The following is a 7779-nucleotide window of genomic DNA, read 5'->3' as shown; positions in this document are numbered from 1 at the left end:
ACGACAAAAATCTAACAATAGCAACAAACAGTAAACATGATATTGTTTTAAAGGAAACCTTTTTGCTATAACAAAAAACAAACAAAAAAATTACATACTAAAAATGCAGAAGTCAAAATGTTTTATTCTGTTTTTCATGAGCTGACTTGATCATTTAAGCTGCATGAATTTCTGAAAGCATCTTTTACATTCAGCAGGTAATTTTCAACAAACATTGTAAATGTGTTTATGTAGAGAAACAAGATAAACCAGGTGCCTCGAGTTGCCAAAGAGTGGGTGTGAGTCCACCTGTGCCTGGTTAGGACAGGCCCCTATTGGGCATGAGCAAGACCAGGGGGCCAATAAAGGTGGGACACACACCCACAGAGAAAGCTCACTCTTGTGTGGGGCAATGGAGAGGCTGGCAGCTCGTCGAGCCTCAGGAGCAAGAAAGGTTCCTCCTGCTACATGTTTCACCACTAACTTATGGAAAAAGGTAGCATTCGTGGTTTTTTTTTTGTTTTCTGTACATAAAAGTTGTCTGGAGTAATTTAAAATTCAGATCATCCAATAAATTATAGGATTAAACATGAACCACTCTGGGAAGCTGTCCACAGGCAAAGCATTTACCTGCTTAAAATGAACTTAATCAGGAGAAGTTTAAATAGTGGCTTTGGTTTTTAAACTTGACCTTAGGCAAAACCCTTTAAGAATGTGTTAATGGAGTTTTCTATGCTTTAGTTAACAGCTTGCTGAAAGAAATGTCTATGGAATGATTCACTCAAACTATTCTCCATTGAAATCGTTCAAAATGTGACACAAGCCACACTTTCATCCTGGCAGAGGGCCTTGCTGCTGGTGCTCACCACACATAGATTGGGTGCTACTGGTGAGCCCTGGTAGCTCATCCCCACATTTGTGTCTCCAGCAGAGCTGCTGTGGTTGCAGAGTTGGCTGGAGGCCATTCCTGGTATACATGCAAAAGATGGGTGGAAATTTATGTTAACAGCTGATTGGTATCACCTCCACTGTTTGAATGTGTATGCATGTTCCTGTGATACACATGTATGATATTTCCTGATAAGTGGCTGTCTCCATTTAGCAGAGGTGTGAAGGTAAGGAGGAGTGATCCCCCTTGCACTCAGCACTGCAATAAAACATCCCTGCTTTGGAACCTTCCACGGGTTGTAAATTTTTTCCTGCCCATCAGGACTGACCCCGTGCTGGAAGATGGGAAGAGTGTGAGGATCCTGTCCCTTAGGAGGAGGCAGCTGGAGCCACAGTGTGGGAGGAGCTGACTGCAAGTCATGATCCCCACTGCCCTCCACCACTCAGGAAGAGAAGATGGTGAATTTGGGAGTAAATAGTGAATTTGGGAGTAATGCTGAGCCTGGGGAAAAGGGAAGGGTGGGAGTAATGTGCATTGAGATTACACTACTGTGATTGAATTGGTAACAAACGAAATACTAATTTTTTTCCCTAAGGCAAGTCAGTTTTGCCCATGACAGTGACTGGTGAGTGATCCATCCCCTTCCTTTGCTTCACCCACAAGCCTTTTTTTAATTTTCTCTCCACTGTCAGGTAAAGAGGGGAGTGATAGAGTGGCTTGGTGGGCAACTGGAATCCAGCTGTGGGCAACCCAGAAGAGATTCTAATTCTCGAGTGTGGAAATAGAGAAAGAGCAGCACTCAACAATGGAGTTGGACACGATTTCTTGGCAGCCAGACTTGGTTATGAAAGACTAAAAATCTTAGGCTTAAGTTGGGGTTTAGAACTAAGAAAAATAAATGTGTTGGAGCACTGTTTTTTCCAATACTCCTGACGGCTCTGAGATAAGAGGGCAGGAGCTGTCTGGCAGGGACTTGTGTGTGGTTGCTTTGTGTCTGAAGGTGCATCCAGGCACTGCAGGACGTGCAGAATCCCAAGGAGTTAAATGGCACCCATGTCCTCAGCATGGCCATGAGGCAGTAACTGAGAAAAGGAGAACATTTGCCACAGCTGCCGAACAACTCAAGTTCCTGCTAAGCCAGTTTACCAGCTCAGAGGCTTTCAAAGACAACTGCAAAGTCCACTTACAATTCAATATCCTTGTTTCTTTGGAAGCTCCCTTGCTCTCTCCTCATTTTTTTTAACAGGGTTAGAAAAAGAACAAATAGGCCCTAGAATACCCAGGTATAGTGAGACAGCCTACCTGCACTTGGGCAGCATGATCCCTGATGGATGTGGTGTCACAGAGCAGGACACAGAGCTGTGTGAAGAATGCCAGGAAGAAGCAGACAGGCAGTCCAAGTTATTTATGGAAGAACAAGAACTGTTCATTGTTTTGCCTGTAAAAATTGTACATATAACTCAGAGCTGGGGTGTGAATAACAAATGAATCAAGATTTTATAGTTTACTCAGTGTGAGAAAAATACCAAAATAGAAAAAATCACAAGACTTGTCATGCCAGAGCAAGGAGATGCTTGTGCTCTCCCCATATATCACCTGCCTGGCAGCTATGTCCTGCTTACAAGGCAGTAATGTGACTTGTTGAGCCAGGGGATGTATGAAAATTAAACATGCTCCTTTCACTGCCAGGTATAACCACATTCAGTTCTGCACTACAGGAACAGCATGAATGCAAAGGCTACAGGGAAAATAAAAAGACATCACAAAACCCAGCAGAAAACCACTCTTCTTCACTGCCCTAAGCTCTGAGTGCCATCTTGCCTGTCAGGTGAGGGAAACCCTGCTGCTGCTGCTTAACTCGAGGGCTTGGAGATCCTCTTAGCCAGGATGCATTGGTTGCTTCGACTGCATGAAACTTAAATGCATGTGCACATTAATACAGAGACTGCACAAGTGCCTGCTGGGCAGTTAATCACAACCACCCCTTGAACAGCATTTTTGTGTGCACTGAACTTTTGAATGTCTGGGCTCCAATGCCCCTCCCTAGATCAGCTTAAAAACATTACATGTGAGCACCAGTGCTGCACTGCCAGCTGGGACTTACCAGCTCTTGAACTGACATTCTGGATGTGGTTTGAGTCTCTGACAGAAACTGGGCTTGATATGACAGCTTCTTGTGAATACAGAGATTTTTGTGCTTGCACGAGGCTGCAGAGAACAGACAAGTCACGTTCAGCGTAGAATCTCTCATGGACATGGAGTGACCTGATTTCTCTGATAATGCTTTCAGAGGCTGACCAGATGGCATTGTGAAAATAAGGTGCTTATCCTACAGCAAATCTCTGGCCTTAGCCTCTCCCTTGTGGATCATCAGCATGAAAATGTGGAATTAAACCCCCCACACCTGAAAGTATTCACAGGGAGTGCATCAAGAAGTTGCCATTGTAGTCCAGACTTTTGACAAACAGAACTTCTGCAGAGCTAAGATTCTGAATTCAGCTGTACCCAGGCCTTTGTCCAGAGGGATGAAAAGCCAACACCAGAAGCCCCCATTACACCTTTGGGGATAATATTTTGAATAAAGAATGTATAATTTTTTTTTTTCTACCACTCACTTTGAAAGGAAAAAAATCCCCAAAGCTGCCTCTGTACCAATACTCCCTGTCAGCAGGGATCACCTGTGCTCCTGATCATTTACAGGAATAGTGTCAAGTAAGAGAGACTGCTTTGGTGCTAGCTGGTAGTATTAAACTTGAAACAAAGTGAGGGGCTGCACAGTGAACAATCCAAACCCAATGGAACCGGATGATCTGTAAGCCAGAGCCCTGTGCAAGCAGCAGACCTCAAGGACTTGCAGGCACAGCAGACCTCAAGAATGTTGCAAAGGTTTTTTGCATTGCTACAAGTTTGATGAAACCATCACAAAAGAAGAACAAGACCTCACCCACTCAAATTATTGCTTCAGGCCATGGACAGCACAAACTCATCAATCAACAAATGGCTTGTGCATGAGCAGAAATTCTACAGAACTTCTGTAGAAACCAGAATTCTACATAAACCCTGCTATCCAGGCAATAAAGTGGCATTTGCTGCATCACATTGGTGGTGTGCAGTGTCCGTGACCTCTGTGTCACCAAGGGGCCACCTGACTCAGTAGGTTGGTGAGCTCAGACCAGTATCCAACACCTGCTCTGGCAGGCACAGACATGACAACAAGAGGGTTTGGAGAGATGGAACACAATCAATATGATTGAAAGCAAACCCCATTTTATTGCCAAGACAGCTCTGTCTCTTGCTCATACATAAGCTACTTGTTGATTGGTTAGTATATGATGACCACACTCTTAACTTTAATGTTAATTGGTTAATTAATAGCAATGACCACCTACAGATTACTTAATGCTGATTCGGTCCACAATTTAGCTGCAACAGCTTTTTCCACATCTCCTTGTCTTCTGCATGTAGCTCATCTTTTTTTGTAACTTTTCAGTTGCTTCGAAGTCTTTAGCTCTGCATCATCTACAAGACCACCTTGTCTTTTATAAAATAGCATTGTCTTATATTAGGGTTAAAACAGCATAAGTTTGTAAAACAGCATAAAACAGAATTGTCTAAACTTATAACATTTTCTGACACTACCAGCATTGTCTTATCCATAACTCTCATGGCACATTGTTTAACATTACCAGTATTTCTCAAGGCTCATTCACAATACGGCCTATATGGCCGTTCATTTCACAGAAACCCCACACAGATGGACTTCAGAAACATCTTTATTGGAACTTGAAGGGTGTGCACTTACCAGGCTTGGCAGACAAATGCACACAAAAACACAAGATACAAAAAAATGCATGTCAGCTTATACAAGGTCTGTCACAGGACAGCATCTGCATTTTCACAAGCCACTTGCCAGTTTTGATGTAAGTAGAGCTGCTGGGATAGGAGCAATAACATTTTCACAATCATTTGAACATCATTCGGTGTTAACAAATGCGCAGAAAATACATTTGAATAATAGATTGACTACACGGTGATTTTAACCCATATTGAGTGACTGCTGCTTTAGCTTCCTTTAAAACTTTCCAGTCTAATACTTCCCAAACAGGACCCCCATTATCCATTACAAGTGGAAATGCAGATGGAATAAATTGACCTTCAATTAAAGCGTCTCTAATTACCCCCTTCTAAATTTTTGCCGGATCTCCCACCCCACCCCTCATTAACAAGGTTGTCAGAGGGGGCGGTCCCACCCCAGCCCCCGTTAATCAAGGTTGTTGGAGGTGGCGAAGGTGCCACGGGACCGATCTGCCCCGGTACGTCCCTCGGAAATGAAAGGATTCGGTGGGGGTGGACGCGGGAGCGACGAAAATCCGGTGTTGAGAGGTGGCGGAGGCAAAGGAAAAGCCGATGATGATGCTGGCTCGGGTTTCACCGACAGCTCCAGGCGGCTTTGAGAGCCTCCAGCTTTTGCTTATCCCTTAATTGCGTATCCCCCAGACCTATCCGCTCCTCCTTTTTCTCCAACGGAGATGGGCGGGGGGTGGATGGTGGTAGCGGTGGATATGGAGACGACTGGTTTGGGTGATGAAGAACGGGAGTTAAGAGACCGAACTTTTTTCCTGTCTTTTCTGCTGCTAGCGGTGGAAATTCTACCAGGCTGTCGGTTTTTTTCCACGGTTTGGTCCCCGGGCTCTGAAGGTGCTGTCACAGCTGTTTTGGCTGCACAAGCTCCTGCAGAGACCTTATTCGCCCCAGCCACACGGGCTGGGACAGCGGCTCGAATAATTGGTCCTGTGAACAGCATACTTGTCCTGGAGGGAGTTTCTTTGGAAACTTCGGAAGTCAACGTGGCAAAAGCAGAAGCTACTGCTGACCGTTCTGCTTTCACGTTTTTAAAAGTCTCTACAATTAACCTCCACAACGTGGAGAATCTGGTCGCCTCTTTTGAACACGAACTTACGTCTTGCCATAGTTCTTGCCCTATCTTTTCCCAAGTAGGGATGGCGAAAGCTTCTCCATATGTAGAGAGTGAGCTTTTTCCTCTCGCCCACAGTAACAGAGCTTTCAGAGTACACGAGTCATAACTTAGTCCTCTCGTAGAGATTAGATGTTGGAGGAGCTTAACCACTGCTGCCTCTTCCTTGGACATAGTGGACCCCATCTCCTCCCCAGTCGTTTGCCTGATCAGGGTGAGATTTCCATCACTCCAGCCAGGGATTTTTTTTCCTCAGTGCTGGGGCAGCACTCGCCTATGGCTGGGGCTTCCTCTTTCCTGTCAAGGAATTCAACACTGATCCAAGGGTCCCTGTTTGGGCACCACTTGTTATTTCAACAGGAAATGTGACTGCTCACCAAACCTCATCAAACATACTTTCTTCTTCATCTAGAGGTGTCAGGATGACATATGTCAGCCCTTGTAAGTGATTCCTCAGCAGAGTTTGCCTCTTACCTACTAGGCTGTTTTCCATTGCTACCATCTCATCATGGCTTCACTTAAAAGCATAATTTCTTCCATTTCTCTTTTTTTTTTTTTTTTTTTAACTTTCACATCTACATATATCTGTTTGGCATTACCTGAGAAGAAACACACTTGCTTTCTGAGTCCCAAATGATCCTTGTCTAAAACTGATGTACTGGGATTGCTTTCTCATGGAAGTTGTAGTTGTATGAAAAATTCCAATATTCACTACAAAAAGAAATACCTCCTACTGTACTTTCTGATATTTTGGGGCTTTTCTATAACCAGCAAAAATGTTAGGGGCTTTGGTCACCTTATTTTCCTAAAATACATTATTCTAAAGAAAATATGCATTTATTGCTTACTTTTTAACTGGATGTTATTCACCAAGTGCTGTGTAATCATTAAATGAGCTTTCATTTGACAAGAGTGCTTCTCCTAACACATTTTTACTTTTGTAGTACTAAACTAACAGATGATAACTGTTCTCCATCATTGAGCAATAAGTGAGACTTCCCATAAATATCTTTAAACTAAACCAAGGTGTTTTCATGGTGCTTGCTCACCACTCGTTCTCATTTACGGTCACAGGTGAAATAACTTCCATTTCAAAGAAAAGATTCCTTTCCAGGCTGAGATTCAAAATTCCAGTTCATTTGCTTTCTGGTTACTGGGAAGGAAACTGCACCACCTGAGATTTATATCTCACCTGGCCACCTCCAGTAGCTGAGCAATGCTTTGGAAACAGGGACAGGAACACTTCAGCAGGATCAGTGAAGCATGGCTGCATTTTCAGTGTGATTTCCTTCAGGCTCTCATAATGTCAGGTATTTCTATCCCAGGTTTTGCTTTGGTAGTAATCAGCAGCTGGTTTCTGCATGACTACATGCTGAGGGTGCAATCCCAGAGCCTGATACTGGAGCAGCTCTCATCTGTTTCTTCCCCTTGTCAATATTCTCACTCAGAAATGTTCTTCTGATTCCTTGGCATCTCTTTCCCAGTTTGTGGGGATTTTGGTCTCTAGCAGAGAAAAAACAGCAGAAAAAAACAGCTGTAAGCAGCGAGAGGAATTTGAGTTGCATAGGGATGTTCAATTAATTATGCATGAATTAATGAAGCAACTGTCTGCTTGAAATGTTTGGAGATCCAGGTGAATAAAACAAGACCCTAAAATCCTCACACTTGAAGAAAATAGTGACCCAGCTTCACATGTGACACTGCCCCACTTTATCAACACAGCAGTGGGTGCTTGTGGCTTATGCAGCTTTCCAGGATTGCACGGGGCTAAAAAAGACTTTTTTATTCTCCCATTTCAAAGGCAGCTGGCACAGCAGAGCACACAGCTGAAAATACATCAAGGGGCATCTCCTGGAAGATGACTGCACTGCTTGCAATCCTGACTTCCCTGGAAGGACAACAAAACCCCTTAAGAAACCTTTTGTCTGTAAGAACA

The sequence above is a fragment of the Calypte anna genome, chromosome 6, assembly GCF_003957555.1.
Source record: "Calypte anna isolate BGI_N300 chromosome 6, bCalAnn1_v1.p, whole genome shotgun sequence".
In the NCBI taxonomy this organism is placed as follows: Eukaryota; Metazoa; Chordata; class Aves; order Apodiformes; family Trochilidae; genus Calypte; species Calypte anna.
Note: the sequence above shows the minus strand (reverse complement) of the source record.